This window comes from Talpa occidentalis, unplaced genomic scaffold (assembly GCF_014898055.3).
Source record: "Talpa occidentalis isolate TD23 unplaced genomic scaffold, MPIMG_talOcc4v2.1 talOcc4.4, whole genome shotgun sequence".
Taxonomy (NCBI): domain Eukaryota; kingdom Metazoa; phylum Chordata; class Mammalia; order Eulipotyphla; family Talpidae; genus Talpa; species Talpa occidentalis.
The window spans coordinates 35,191,999-35,207,409 of NW_023604295.1; positions in this window are offsets into that span (position 1 = coordinate 35,191,999).

The window sequence follows — 15,411 nt, forward strand, 5'->3', positions numbered from 1 at the left end:
ACAGAGTCAGCAATATAGAAAACACTGAAATTATGTCAAAAATTGTAGATTAAAGCTGGGTGAAAACTTAGAAAAGATTCCACCTTCTTGAAACCCACATGGTAGAATGAGACCTAGAAACAATAATTTTTCAAAAAGTTCACAAGCACTTCGTAAAGGAGTGAAATTGGAATCTGGGTCATTTGATTCTCATTCCAGGGCTCTCCCCACTCCCATCACTACCTCCCCACTATGGCATGTGTAGGGTAAGTAAAATATCAGGCTTTTCTGTCCTCCTGCCATTAGGCTTGATGATGGATCCCTGCGGTCCTGAATGCATGCCTGCTGGCGGGCACCTGGAGTGGGGTGTGGGCATTTGTAAGTGGCTTCACCTGGGCTGAGAGACTGGGCTTATAGGGGCGGCGTCACGAGGATGCCAGCAGAGCGAAAGAACTACCAGAAGAGCGAAAGAGAACCAGCAGAGAAGCAGAGGCCACGAGAGAGCATCAGAGAGCCCAGAAAGAGTTAAGACTTGCTGGCACCCCCAGTACCCCTGCCTGCCATGTACCTGGTAAACTGAATAAAAGCCTGAAAAAAGCTACCATGGGCTCCAGGACTCTCCTCCTTTGCCCTGTCTGCTGGGATCATAGAGATCCTGCTCTGACCCTTCCCGCCGCTACAGCATGTGAAAAAGATATATAGGTAAGAGAACCCAAAGTGCCTTTGGATACTGTTGCCCCAATTCCAAAAAGATTGAAAAGGAATTCCTCACTCAAGCTCTATCCCGTTCCCCTGTATTCTTAAGAGGCTGAGAAAACGGCCATTCAGATCCTTTCCCCTTGTTGACCCATCATTCTGTTTACACTCAGGCTGGCCAGATGTTAGAGAAATAAAATAAACAGTTGCAGCTGTTGGGGGTGGAGTGGCAGGGTGCAGCCCTTGAGGTTCCGAGCTTTTGACAGAACACATCAGAACACATTTGATTTTCACTGCTGGCCCAGGGTTTACTGCCTTTTCCTCCCTCTACAAATTTGCCACTTCATATAAAGCCTAAGGTGAGAGATGCCAAGCGCTTCCTGAGCTAACTTCCACCCATCTGCACAGGACCAGGTGATGAGGGAAATGACTGCTCCAGTACAATTTGGGGGCCCCTCTAGCTTATCCCCATGCACTCCAAATTTGGTTGTTCCCTAGCAAGCAAATCTCCCTACAGGAGTGGCCAGTGAGAGGCAGTGTATTCTACTGAGCAGAGCATGGACTTTGTGTTACGTAAGACCCAGCTTCAGGCCTGGCCCAGGCATTCACCGGCCATGTGATGTTAGTTGCTTAACTCCAAGTCTTGTTATCCTTGCCTTTCCTTAAAATAGGGATACTAATAATTATTTTTCCAAATGAAAGAATTTAGTGACATCATGTATTTGAAAATAAAGTGTGCAATAGTGTCAATATTATAGTTATTAAAATTATTACCTGAAGATTATTTTTTTTTTTTCATTTTCCTGGAGCCCATAGGACTGACTTAGCTACTAATTTGTGAGCATATAGGAGGGAGCATCATGCTGCTTCTCAAGGACTCAAAGATACAATGACTTTTAAAATAAATAACATTAAAAATTGTGGGATGGGAGAGAGCTGAGGGCCTCAGACTGCCCTGAGCCAAGGAGAGGAGCACTGCTCTTGGCTTCCTCTCTGCCAGAGCACTTTCTGTGCTACTGGATAAATGGAGCCTGGAAAAATGAGCGGAGATGGCAAACCCTGGATGAGAAGAGTCCTTAGAGAAAAGGTATGCAGGGGTTGGGGGGTGTGTGAGGGGAGTATGAAATTCAGGCAGATTTTGAGAGGAACAAAAGCTTAAGGATAATTAAGAGGACTGAATGAAAGATTTCTGAAAGAAGACTAATCAAATCAGACTAGCCCAGCAAATAAAAGTCATAGACTCCTACAGATTAAGATCTGTAAGACGTTTTAAGAGATGTTTATTGTGACTCACCTATTTTTGAAAAGGGCCAAATGACGTGCTACTTATGAAAATGACATGTGATCTCTTTTAATAATGGAATGTTTGAGCTGACACTAGAGGTCTTAGACTTAGAGATCATTAAAACTGGAGGGCTGGTGCAGGTCTGTGAGTTCTGTGAACAGTGCTGTTTCTTAGGTGTTATTTATCGAAATAGTGCATCTAATTCTGGATCACCTTTTTAAAGATATAGAAATTGAGAAGCAACTGATGCTTCTTGGTTTGACACTTATCTTAAGGAGAGGATAACAGTAATGATCACGAGTCTTCACTGAGACATTGTAGTAAGAGAGATTGGAATTCCATCTGAGGGACATAAGTGGGATGTAAGCTTTCTTGGAAGAGAGGTTGTGAAATCTGTTTCTTGGAAATCTTAACGACTATAATAGAGTCTCACATGTTGAACACGTTTACCCGTGGTACTACTGGCTAGGCTAGAAGACCTCTCCCAGTTGACCAAATCCAAGATTTGGCTTCCTTCTTGAAAGTCTGACCTCTAGTGGTGACCATCTGTGAGTTGGACAAAAGGGGAAAAAAGGCCAAGAAAAGGAAGACAACTCAGGCTGTTTTTGGAATTGGAAATGCACTTTAGAAATTTCCTAGACAAATTATCTAATTTCACAAACAAGAGGACTTAGAGCAAGTGAAAAATTTCCCCAATATCAGTGATTTTCAGCAAAGCTCGGAGTGAAACCCCAGGATCTTTTGCTGGTGCTCCTGGGTAGAGAGCCAATTCTTGCCACTTTCGGTGTCTCATACCTCCAGCGAATCTGGAAGCTGGACTCTGGTCAGATATTAGGGCTTTAACTATATCTATGGTCCTGTTCACTAACCATTAATTAAAAGTTATTTTCTTAGGCAAACTACATAATCAGTGTTTCTTAACACAGGGAAAGGGGCGGATGGGAGCTAAATCTCCATCCCCTGGATGCAGAAGCAGTATGTATCTGCTGGCTCTGTGACCACAACGGCTGAAGGGACACTCACTCCATGATGTTAGAGCTGTTAAGTATTAGAGCTGTTAACTTGGGTCCTTCCCTTTCTTGGAAAGCTCACCCCACTGCCTATTTTAACTCAATGATGTTTATAATTGAGAAGTGGCCCTAAATCCCTCTGGTGAAATATATGGAAGCTTTCTCTAAGAAAATGCACAGTTACATTAATAACTGTATGCAATGTCAGGGAGCTTGTGAATCTGTTCACTGGGTTCTGTGGATCTTAGGTTAGGAATTCCCACTCTAAAAAGGAGAATTGCTGTAATAATCATGTTACATGATTTGCTAGGGATTCTGAGTCAAGACACTTAAACATTTGAGCTGGACAACCCCTAGAGATCAAGTGGTTTCCCCTATTTTAATAACCTCAGTGAGGTTCTGAGAGTACAACAATTTTTCAGAAATCATCTGTCTATGATCTAGTGCTCAGAACAGAGGTTACTTTTTCTACACTCAATTTGCCTACGAAAATAACTAAATGCTAAATGCTCTTGGGTAATAGGGTGTTCCCTAGTGTTCTGTGCCTGTCTCCTACCACCAATTCAGGGGTCTGCTCATCAAGTTGAATCACTCCTCCCAACCTGTTAGTGCCACTTGTATTAGTTAATATAATTATGTAATTTTTATGCAAACAGATGAAGTATGAGTGTGGGGAAAAAAAAAGACTTGTTTCAGTGAGAATTAAACTGCTTTGGAAAATCTCAAAGGAGACAAGTTGCTAAAAAACACTCTAAAATTCGGGGATGAGGCAATGGTAAAAGAATGACAAAAATTAAAATCTAGAACTTTGCAAGTTTTTAAGGTTTTCCTCCATGAAGATAAAACTTAAACAGACAAAATAAAAACAAAAATACCCCAAACTGGAAATAGCAGTGGTTTCATTATGTGACTGGTTTATTCAAGAAAAATGAGATGGAACCCCAAGAAAATGCATGCTTAGAGAGAGGCCTGGGCCCTACTGGCTGGCAAATGAATGTCTTATGTTAAAATACATGTGTGCATTTGAGTCCCAGTTTTAATCCACTTTTCTGATTACCTAATATACAGGGTTACAACAGGTGAGAGTATTTCAATATTAAGATGTCAAAGAGAGGCCCATGAGAACTGGTATACTTGTGTCTCCTGAGTGCTAATTTCTTGAGGATTTGGTCTTTTTAAACCATCTATAAGATCTGTTTTTCTTCCTGTAAATCTGTTTCTAGTAGGCATTTCTCAAAGGTCTTCTTCCCCTTGGTAATAAGTAAGATCTGTCTTAAGCTGAGTACCGAGAATTTAGCCTCCCAAGCCTCTGTTAAATTGCTGTTTGTTCACTTTAGTAAACCAGTCATGTCCACTAGAAATCTGGAACCAGATTTACTGTTAAATGTCTTAAGATTTCAACAAAGCTGGGCCACTCATGCTCACAATCAATATTATACTCTCCTTTCTCAATGTATGAATCCAATGTGGACATACCCTGGCCCTCGCCTTGCTTTCTGGGGAATGCATGCTAAAGAAACAATATGACTGATAAAGACAAATAACTGTGCAAAGATGTTTGCTGCCACATTATATATAAAAGCACATGTATCCAAAACTGTTTGAATATTTTTTCTTCCTGTAAGTCTGTTTCTTGTGATCATTTTATTATGATTATTTTGGCCAAATGTCATTTGATAATTATTGTTGGTTATTAATGCAATTATAAAAATGAAAATTATGAAACATTTTAGCAATGATTATTGGAAAATTTTCTTGACAGTATATTAAGTGAAGAAAATGCAAAATTTAAGAAATCTCATGATTACAAATGTAATAAATGTTTTCATGAAAGTGGTGAACTGCAAAGATTTGGGGGTTTTCTCTTGTGCCAATTTTTCATTTGCTTCATTCTTTCAAGGATTATAAAATCCCATATTATGTAACAGTACACTAGTTTTTCAACCCTGGTATCCTGAGAGATCTTGAGATGTCTGAGGTTTGACTTGAGTTGCCCAGAACCACAGAACTTCCTCCCAGAGGAGTGAGCACTAGCAAGAACTCACTCGATTATAGATGGATGGGATTGGAAAGTGCCTTTTTGGTCACACTGGTCCAATCCCCTTATAGTACAAATAAGATAGGTCAAATAAGCATTTACCAGCAATTTTACCAGAGCAAGCAACTTTTCCATGCTGTACCTCGATTTTCTCACCTGAGAAAAAGAAGATAAAAGTATCTACCTACAAGGCTTGGTGAGAGGCTTAAGTGGCAATAAATAGTGTGCATGACACAAAGTAAGCTCTCAATATTAATATCATAAAACTTAGTGGGTGAGCCAAGGTCAGAATTAAGGTTTTTCTGACTTCCTCACTGGGATTATTTTTATCACACCACATCACAAACCTTTCATCTTAATCCAGGAGAGAATATTTTCCTTCACTGAGTACTGGGCAAGAAAAAGGCATTCTAATAATACTGAGGACTTTACATAACTCTTGCCTATCAGGTGACCAATAGCACACACTGCAGCCAGGTCTAAATATGAAAAACTTTCAGGGATATCTTATGGAGAGCTCCTACAAGAGAATAAATCTTAAATAAGACACAACCTGGCTCAAGTCTTGCTTTTATGTCCTGTTTGACTTCTTGATCTTCCCTTGTTTCTATGAGCCTCAGTTTTCTTATCAGTAAGTTAGGATTGATGGGGATAATCCTTCCTGCATAGATGTGATGTGAGTTGCCCATGTGTGAAAGGGCTTTGTAAAATATAAAGTGGAATACATTTCAAAGTGGTGATTTAATTTCTTAAAGTTATTTTTATTTAAAAAATAGTGTGTCTTATGTATCAGACATTATTCCTAGGACTTTACCAAAATTAATTGAATGGACTCTTCATAGCCATCCTAGGAAGTACGTACTGTTAATACCTTTGTTTTTCTCAGGGAGGCAAAAGGAAGATAAGGAACTTGCCCTAAACCATAAATCTGGTAAGTTGGGAGCTGGAGCTTGAACCTATTACTTTGTCATATGACTGTAGGGCCACACACAGCTTTTATTATAACCGAAAGTGCCATGGCCTAGAAGTTGAGAAACTCAGCTTCTGAAGTCTGTTTTCCTTCTTTACAAGGTTCAATTTTAGTCCAGTCTAATCCAAACCAATCCACTCCCATCCCACCCCATTTACCCCACCCTACTCCATCCCATCCCATACCAGCCAATACTGTCCAGTCCAATCCAATACTGTTCAGATTAATCCAATTCAACTCAAGAAATACTCTGGAGTGTTTAGTTTGTCACTGGTGTTTAGCAGCCACTGGCAACACGAGGGCTCACAAAGAGAAAAAGGACCCAAACAATGTGATTTTTGATGGGGAGGGAGGGTAAGTTGTGTATAATGATGATGGTAAAGTATGAAGTAAAGAAGGCAGCTCAAGAAACATCAAATATGGAGCTGTGAGGATCAGGAAAAGAGTTTCTGTGAAACCCTTCCTTCCAATGCTCATTGAAACAAAAGTAACCCATCCAGTAGGGCACACAGGGTCTCCCAGAACTGCAGAGTCTAGGTGGGAAAAGAGTGGAAACGTAATTAGTCTCGACTCCTGAAAAGAATATGCTCTTAGACCAGAATCCTATCTTTAACTCTGGGGCCAGGACCCTCTGTCCAGTTCTAGCCCATGTGGCTGGCAGCTCTGACCTACCATTTTAAGCAAAGACAAAGTCATCTCAATAGGCTGGTGTGTATGATTCTTTATTCCTCTTCTTTGACTAAACATCTTAAGGGAAATCTGAAAACAGTGGGATTTTGTATCTTTAGATCATTGAAAAAGATAGTCCATATAAAGCAACTTGCACATTTTCTGGCCTATAATTGGTGCTCTTAAGGCAGCAAATATTACCATCATTGTGGTAAACCTTTGTTTTCTAACCATTTTCCCATAGTTCCCTCTGGAGAGTTAGAATAGCCCACAGGGCCAAATGTATATGACAATCGTTTGTCTCTTTTAGACGCTTGGACTTCCATTCCAAGATGAAAAGTAGGACACCAAGCTACATGCTCCTGCTCGTCCAGTGTTCTCACTGTACAGAACATGGGTATTCCCCATGGGGAAACTGCTCCCTTACACAACGTTTTTGACGTTACACAATTAAAAGAGCTTGCATATTAAAATCTGAGGCATGTGTAAGTACCTCATAATTAACTGCTGTCTATTTAACCAGACAGCTCTAGCAAGTTAATTTGATGTCTGTTACGAGACTTAATAATTGTCAGTGATTTTTTAAAACAATTTACTGGTATAATCATTAACTACCCCTAGATTATCTTGTCAAATTGATAATTAAATGCCTCAAAAATTCATTACAGTCAGTGTATTAATAGGAATGTAATTAAGTAATGTTTGCTTATGTAATCTAGAGTTTATTACCTGTACACTTATTTATCTTTTCTACACTTATTAAATCTTCCTAGGGGCCTCTTCAGAATCAATAGAAAACCAAGAGTCAATAAATGTCTTATTAGATCCAAATGAACAACTTAATTGAGAAGCAGTGAAATAAATGTGGATTCTCCTTGTCAGTGGAGGGGGAAAGGTTAATTCTATTTCATAATAGGATTATCATTTGGGAAAACAGATTCTTTCTTATTTCCACTTTCTCCTACATTCTTCTTTTGTTCCTTCTTATATCTTCCCCCCCCTTTTTTTTTTTGCCTTTCTTCTTTCTTTCCTCCAGTTCTTCTTTTGTTCTTGTTTCTTTCATCAAACATTTAAGTGCTGGCTATGTACTCATTGTGTGAGTTACTGAGGCTAGATCACCAGTTTACTGGTGCAAAGGAAAAAGACCTGTAAAAATACAGCCATGCAGCATGGACCATGTTATCCTAAAGATTTGTGCCAAGTGCTACAGGAGCACAGGGGAAGGGACAGCCCAGTGGACAGGTTGAGAAAGCTTCTCAGGAGAGATGACATTTGAGATGGCCACAGATCAGGGTGCAGGAGTTTTCCAGAGAGAAACATCTGAAAGGGGCATTCCTAGTCAAGGGCGACACAAGTGCCACACCTCGGGGACAAGAAAGAATGTGGATCACCCTATAGTTAGATGGAAAGGGATGAATTTTGAGCTACTGATTATCATGACCAGAGCTGTGATATTTTTTAAAATATTTATTTATGCATACAATAAGTGAAGTATGGGCCAGAGGTAGGTACGGGGCGGGGGGGGGGGTGGTGGTGAGAGAACTCACCAGAGACAGAGTGGGGAACAGAATAGGCAGTTTAACTGAAATACACTGCTGAGGGGAGCAGCGGGAGAGAGGTGAGGTCTGCTGCGCCATGTGGGTCACCTCCCTGGCAGGAATCGAACTCCTGCTGCAGTGGCTGCAGATAGCTTCATAGTGCTGCGTCTTAACCCCTTGTGCTACCAGGGAGAACCCAGAGCTGTGATTTTCAAAGTATAACTTTGCAGATGGTAGTTGTTATTTACACAGATATGCTATTCAGTGACTTGCCCTGATAGCCTTGAGTTCTCAAGGTATGAATTCAAATTGTGGCCTGGCTGTCCCTGCCTTCCCTAATGTCTCCTTCAGATCATCCAGTGCCCAGGCTTTCACTGGTGGCACTGGATTTCTGCTCTGTTGCCATGGTGAAGATAGTATTGTCTTTTTTTTACTCAACAGTATCTTTGTTTTATTGGGACAAATTTGTTTTTCAACACCACACGTTTTAGAAACACAGGTTCATACTTCTTTAAATGTATGCTACCATACTTTGTCCACTATCAAAACACCAATAACCCTCCTCCATAGTCCACTGGTCTCCCTCTATCTTTGTGTCTCTCTCTGTTCCCCTTGGATGATCTCAATTTTGCTGTCAGAATCCAAGAGTTTTAAACATCTTTCTATTAAAATACAGACAACATTCAATGATTCAAGCCATACTCTGAATTCAAATTATAACAACACTACAGGTGCACATTGCCGTGTGTGAAGATAGTCTTCCTTGTGGGTCACATATTCAAATTTTGAGTTTGATAAATGGGGTCACTACGTATTTCAACCTGACTTCCTACAAAGAAAAAAGAATTCACAATTCAGTTTGGTTATTCCCATTCCTAGAAACTCTCCAATGTACCCAGGAACAGCAGAAATCAAACTCAAGGATATTTAGTTACATGAACAGTCCTGGATAAAATTTTGAGAGGAAGAGGCCTCATATGTAAATGAATAGTTTTCAAACCTTTGTATAGAACCCAGTCATACATACAGTGTTGTAAATCATCGTTACCTCAATGAAAATAATACCAAAAAGGTAATCTGTGGCGCTGGGCAACACCACACTGATAAAGAAATGGGAGTCGTGGAGCAGGCTGCACAATGCAGGATGCTGCTGGTGAGCAAGATCCTGGCCTTTTTATTGATAGAAAAAATTATGCAGCATCAGTAGTAAGGGAAAGAAGGTAACAAGGGAATGGGGAAGAATGTAACTAGAAAATCAGGGATTGTGCGTCTGCCTTCCAGGTACCTCTCATCTACTTGCTGACTTGGTATTGTAATTAAAATCAAGCCTTAGTTGCCCAGCCATGGTTTTAATCTTATCAACATGGTGTTCCACTGATCAGCTTCTGGGGTCCCTTGTTATACATTGGTCTTCAGCCCCCGGGTGTTCCAGGTCATACCTCATGATGTACAAGTCGGGAGTACGTGTTATACGTGGGTCATCAGTCCCCCAGGCATTCTGGATCATACCTCATGATGCATAGCCTTCCCAGCATGATGCAGCTTTGTGCTCTTTATTGATTTGAAAGGCACCTTGCAGGGTTGGGCTCCTGTACCTAAATGACCGGGCCATTCTGACCTTTCTTAGGATTTATAACTATAGGTAACATAATGGTGGCCCATCAGGCCGCTTAGAAGTAGCAGACCCACAGTAATCCATCTTCCCCTTCATAACTGAGACAAGAGTCAGTTGTAATAATTTTTGTCCCTTACTATGTGTCAAACACTATAAAAGTAACTGCTTGCCTGGATTTTCCTTGGCTAGATGGCTGGATGCCTTTTGGTAAAGAAGGGAAATATGGAAAGAAGAGGGTAGAAATAAAAAACATATTCTCGTATTTAAAACTATATTGACTATACTCAACAAGTAGAAAATGTGTTCAAAATCTCTGAAGACTCATTTTCATGATGCTTGGAAATCAATTCCATACCCCAGCTATTTTTAAACTCAGGCCCATGAGAGTCTGCTTGGAGGGTTTTCCTTACGCAGAAAGTACAGTGATAATAAGATGTGTGTGTGTGCCTGGCCTTCCGAAGTGATATAAACTGTGCCTAGCCATCTTTTAAAATGACCAAAATGATCACATTAGTTGGTTATCATGGACAAGCTTAGGGTGGGAGGGGGGATTAAAGACACAGCAAAGGATTACTGAGGATATGCAATTCTTTAAATCTGAGTATGCAAGTATTTAGAAGTGACAAAAGATACTCTATTAATACAAAGTAGCTCTACCTTATAGCAATACAAGTATATGTTCTGAAGGGGTGTGAACCTGTACCTCCTGAGTACATAGAGTGCTGTAAATCATTGTTACCTCAATAGAAATAATACTTGGCCTCCCTGTCGCCAGCCACTGCAGCAGGAGTTGGATCCCCTGCCTGCCAGGGAGCAACACACATGGCGCAGCAGATCTTTCCTGTCTCACCCGCTGCTCCCCTCAGCAGTGTATTTCAGTAGATCTGCCTGTTCTGCAACCCGCTCTCTCTGGTGAGTCTGCTCACACCTCTACCTCCCTTCCCCCTCCCCCCTCCCCGTGCCTCTGACTTACGCCCCAGTTCTTGTATGCATAAATAAATCTTTTTAAAAAATACTAAAAGGGGGTATCTGCAGGGGAAAAGTAGCAATAATAACTAACTAAATATATGAATAAAGGCACCCTGAAAATGGAGTACAAAGAGGAAATGGTAGATTAGTCTCTGAAATGTTCGCTGTGACACAGCACTGGTTTTTAGCAGCATCTCTTCACAAAGTTTAGCATGTCTTCTCGCTCTTAGCTAATGACCTTCATGTTTTAACATTAATTTAACAACTATTAATAAATGAAACACTCTTTTCTTAAAAGTAAGATCATATATATATAGGGAAAGAGGATATTCAAAACCCTATCCTGAGATCTCTTAGGAATCATCTACAGATTTGACTAGGGAGGTAATTCAGTTTATCCAAGTTTCTGGACCAATATATGAGATGATATTTTCTTGAGGTCAAATGTTAATGCAGCGTGGATGAGGGTTTAATGCTCTCGTGTGAAGTCCCTGGCCTGCCCCCTACAACCTGACTGATTAAGCACCAGTAGTCATTTTTCTCAGGACCTCAGTTTTCTCCTGGATAAAGTGGGGGCAATAGTTATAGGTACCCCCATCTCTCATCACTATTGGGAGAATCAAATGAGATCAGGAGTGTAAAATTCCTTGTAAACAGGTTATAGAACCCTGCAGAAATGTGAGTGGTAGTATTATGATTCAATCTAAAAACTAAGTATTTCAAAGGAAAATATTCAGAATTCAAAACATGTGGTTAGAGTTAGTGCTGCCCTGTGCAGCAGATTCTGGCTCCCAGGTACTGATAACAGACGTATTTTCATGTTATGAGAGGGGTTGTTCTAAGGGAATTTGCCCTAGGGACAATTCTTGTCTGCAGCCTCAGTTTGTAAGCTCCGTCATAAGCCCACTGTATTATGGAAATTGATCTAGCATAGTTGCTAAATGTATAGATTGGGGTATAAGTAACCTGGATCGGTCCTTAGCCCTTGCTAAGGCTATGGGGCTTTGGAAAAACTGAACCTTTTCAAATTTTTAATTTTCTTATCTGTGATATGAAGAAAATAAGTAACATAACATAATATATTTCATAGTGAAGTTAAAAAGATTAAATGAGTTAATACATGGCAAAGGCAAATCTGGAACAAACAAAGTACTCAAGGAATTCAATAAACAGGTACTGAAATAAAATAAAAGAAAGTCACTCTCCCAGCACATATTTATACTATGATTAAGAATTTTAAAGGTCAAGTAAAAATGGGGAAAAATTGAGTTATGTGGGCTGAGATGGAAAACTTTGGGGTTATTTCCATTTTTTGTCTTTACTGGTAACACGAAGCCTACTATGCAGGAAATTTGTAGTTTGTATAACACTTTAGAGTTTACAAATAATTCTTAAGACATTGCATTATGGGATTACCACACTAATGGGAAGGTATTATTAAACTATTAAACTATTCATTTCAGAGATGGGAACTGTCTTACCCAACCATCATACATCTAGTAGGAAGGGTGCTGAAATCAGAACATAGGTCTCCTGGCTCACTGTTTTTCCCTCCTCTGGGAATAGAGACCCAAGGTTAATCCACCCCAGGTCTGGGTCTCTGACAGTAACTGTGGAGAGCATTCTGTAGAAGGCTCAGGTTTGTCTCCCTGACTTCAACAACCAAAATTAGTGACATAGTCCCTAGATTTCTTATAGCAAACCATTAAGGATCATTTACCTGTGAGTTTATCTAACCCCTGTGAAGCTTATCATCTGCACTGCTTGTATGTTGATTTTGAATCCAAATTTCTTTGGCACAGGAAATTATGCTTCACCCAAAATTGTGCTGGGTTTTCCCCTGTCAGAGCTAAACTGCTACAGCCAGTGCCTGCTCTGAAGATGGAAACCGAAAGCCCTGGAGGTCTTTTAAGCTAGGTCATTTAGGTAAACCAGACTTAAAATTGCACTTTCACCATTGCCCAACTCCAGATTGCCTGCAGAGAAAAGAATTTTTCTCTATAAATCTGAAACCCTTGATAATTTCTTCCATGGAGTTACCATTAGGTTGCAAAACCAGCGTGGTTAGCCATGCTTGACCCATACCCCAGTCACAGTCTCCTGTGTCTCTTTGCAGCATGCTTTTGACAGCCTTTCCTTCAGGCCTTCTGAAGGTCCAGCACTACATGGGTTCTTCACTTCCGTGCTGCCTCCAGTTCTGCACACGCTCAGCTCTTTGGACTTTTCCCTAAATCTAAGTGTGTGTCCTGTTTTCTCTCTCTCCCTCACTCTCTGGTCAGCTCTGGTGCCAGTTTTTATGCTGGATGCTGGGCATACAAAGGAGAAGAAAACATAATATCTAACCTCAAGGAAGCCACATCTGGGTACAGGGAGAGGGGTGTGGGAAAAGACCTCTAAGTCTACTGAGGAGTGCTTTGGTAGTGTGGTTGTGGCTTGAAAGGAGAGTACTGCAGAGGATGAATGGCAGAAGACTCTCTATGGAAGACATTTCCAGGGATATAGTAAGAAAATAAGTGGCAGTGTTTCTCATTCAATAAGAAAAGAAAGGGTATTTGAGATAAAAGCACAGCTCATACAAAAGAACTGAAGGAAGAATTTTTTTTGTTTGTTTGTTTTCTAAAATCAGAAAAGTGGGGAAAACAAGGCTGATCTTTCAATGCTGATTGAGTGTTGTTGAAAATAACAAGTTTCCTTCTCTTATCAATCCTGTTTCCTTTTTTTTGGTACAAAAATGGGGTTGACTCGAAGACTTTTTAAATTGACTATAAAATTTACAATAAGGAGTAGTGCATATTTTATTATTTGCAAATTATATGCTACCTATCCTTGATATCTGGAAATTTGATAATGAATATATATGGAAGTGAATGTCACAGACTTCTTCATTTATTAAGTACTTGTTAAACACTACTGCTTCAGACATGAATAAAATGGTTTCACCATTTTCATAGTTGGACTAGAAAAAATTTTAAAACCTTTCTGGATCTGGCATCCCAAGAGTCCTTAAAATCTTCCACCTTCATTTTTTTATGTACTCAATAGGGAACATGATACCAGCTTTTGGGAGTTTCATATTTAAATGAGATAATAGATATGATGGTATTTTGTACTATAAATGATTATAAAGATAGGAATTTTATATGACATTTGTCTCTGCATCTGTATAATCAGATATGTTTTGTTGCAATTAATAGAAACCAACTCAAAGTAAACTAAGTAAAACAATTGTATGTGGGGCACATTGCAACAGGTATCACCAAGTAATAAAATCAGAACTTTGCATCTCTTTTATCAGTTAAGTTCTTCCCTCTGCTGGCTTCTGCTTCAGGCATCTCTTTTTCTTGGTGTTTCTTAGCAACTGCATGTTATTATGTAACCAATGGTTGGGGGTTTTTGCCCTCCCAAGAAATTTTGGTCAAGATTACAGAGACAACGCTCAACACACAGACAAGGCAGTGTCCTATCTCTAACTCAGTTACCCTGGCTGTCAAGGTTGTCACTGGGGACTGCTCAAACCTGGGTCTGCTCCATAACAGGAGCCTAGTGGTCATTTCCTTGTAAACCTCGTGGATTGAGTGTGGCGGGGCAGGCCTCTAATGGAAAAGTGAAGCACTATAGCCCAAATAGGACAAAGTAGTTGTGGAAAAGGCCCAACCAACAGAAGTTCTCTGCAGCACCCTCCAAAGCAGCCTTATCAGTCAGAGCCACAGGAACTTCAAAGGGCACACACTCTATGTGGCTGTGCTGTGTTGTAAATATCAGGAAGATACAGTGATGAATCAGAATCCACATCATGTGAGGTCTAACGATTCACTTGACAACCAATGTAAAAGAAGACATGTTGTGGAAAGTTCCAGGGCAGTGATACTCATAGGGTATATATCGGAAATCCAACCAATGTTTAATTACTTTGATTTTGTTGATTTCAAACTGGCCTAGTTTTCTGAGACTGGCATTGGTGAGCATGAGAGCAAGAGGAACAGAGAACGTTTTGAGACTATATTTTTAAACAAAGTCTTTTAAAATAAAACATCCACTCATTTGAATACCTGTCTGAGAGCAGGAGGCCTCTGAGTTCATCCCAGGACGAGCTCAGTGCTATGGAGCCAGTCTGCCAGAGGCAGGAAAGGGCAGAGCCCACAGCGACAAGAGTACATTGTCTCTTGCCAGCTGGGGCTGCTCCTGCCTCCCATGGGCCTCAGCAGTGGGGCCGCCTGGCCCTTGGTGTCTCTTCTGGTGATCCTAGTTAAGGGCTCATCTGAGTGCCCATGTTCAGTCCCTGAGTCCTAGCTCTGGTGGCAACTGGCTGCATTTGGTGGCAGTCCCTGGACAGAATCTACTGAGAAATTCAGGAAATGCTAGTAATAGACCTTGACATTGTGCTGGTGATACTTTGGGAAAACTAAGTTAAAAGGACTAAAGGCGCTTCACCCTCTCCTTATTCTCCTCTCCCACCTCCTGCCTTAAGTTCCTTTGCTGGCTGCCTCTCCTTTTCCCCCCACTACTAAGGAGAAATCCTCTGGAGGAAAATATTTACATCAGAATCATGGACAAAGGCATGATTGGGGGAAGGATAGTATGTCAAAGAAAATGCAAATTTTGCCCTTAAACTTCTACTGGAATAGAAGGAGCAGCCCCACTT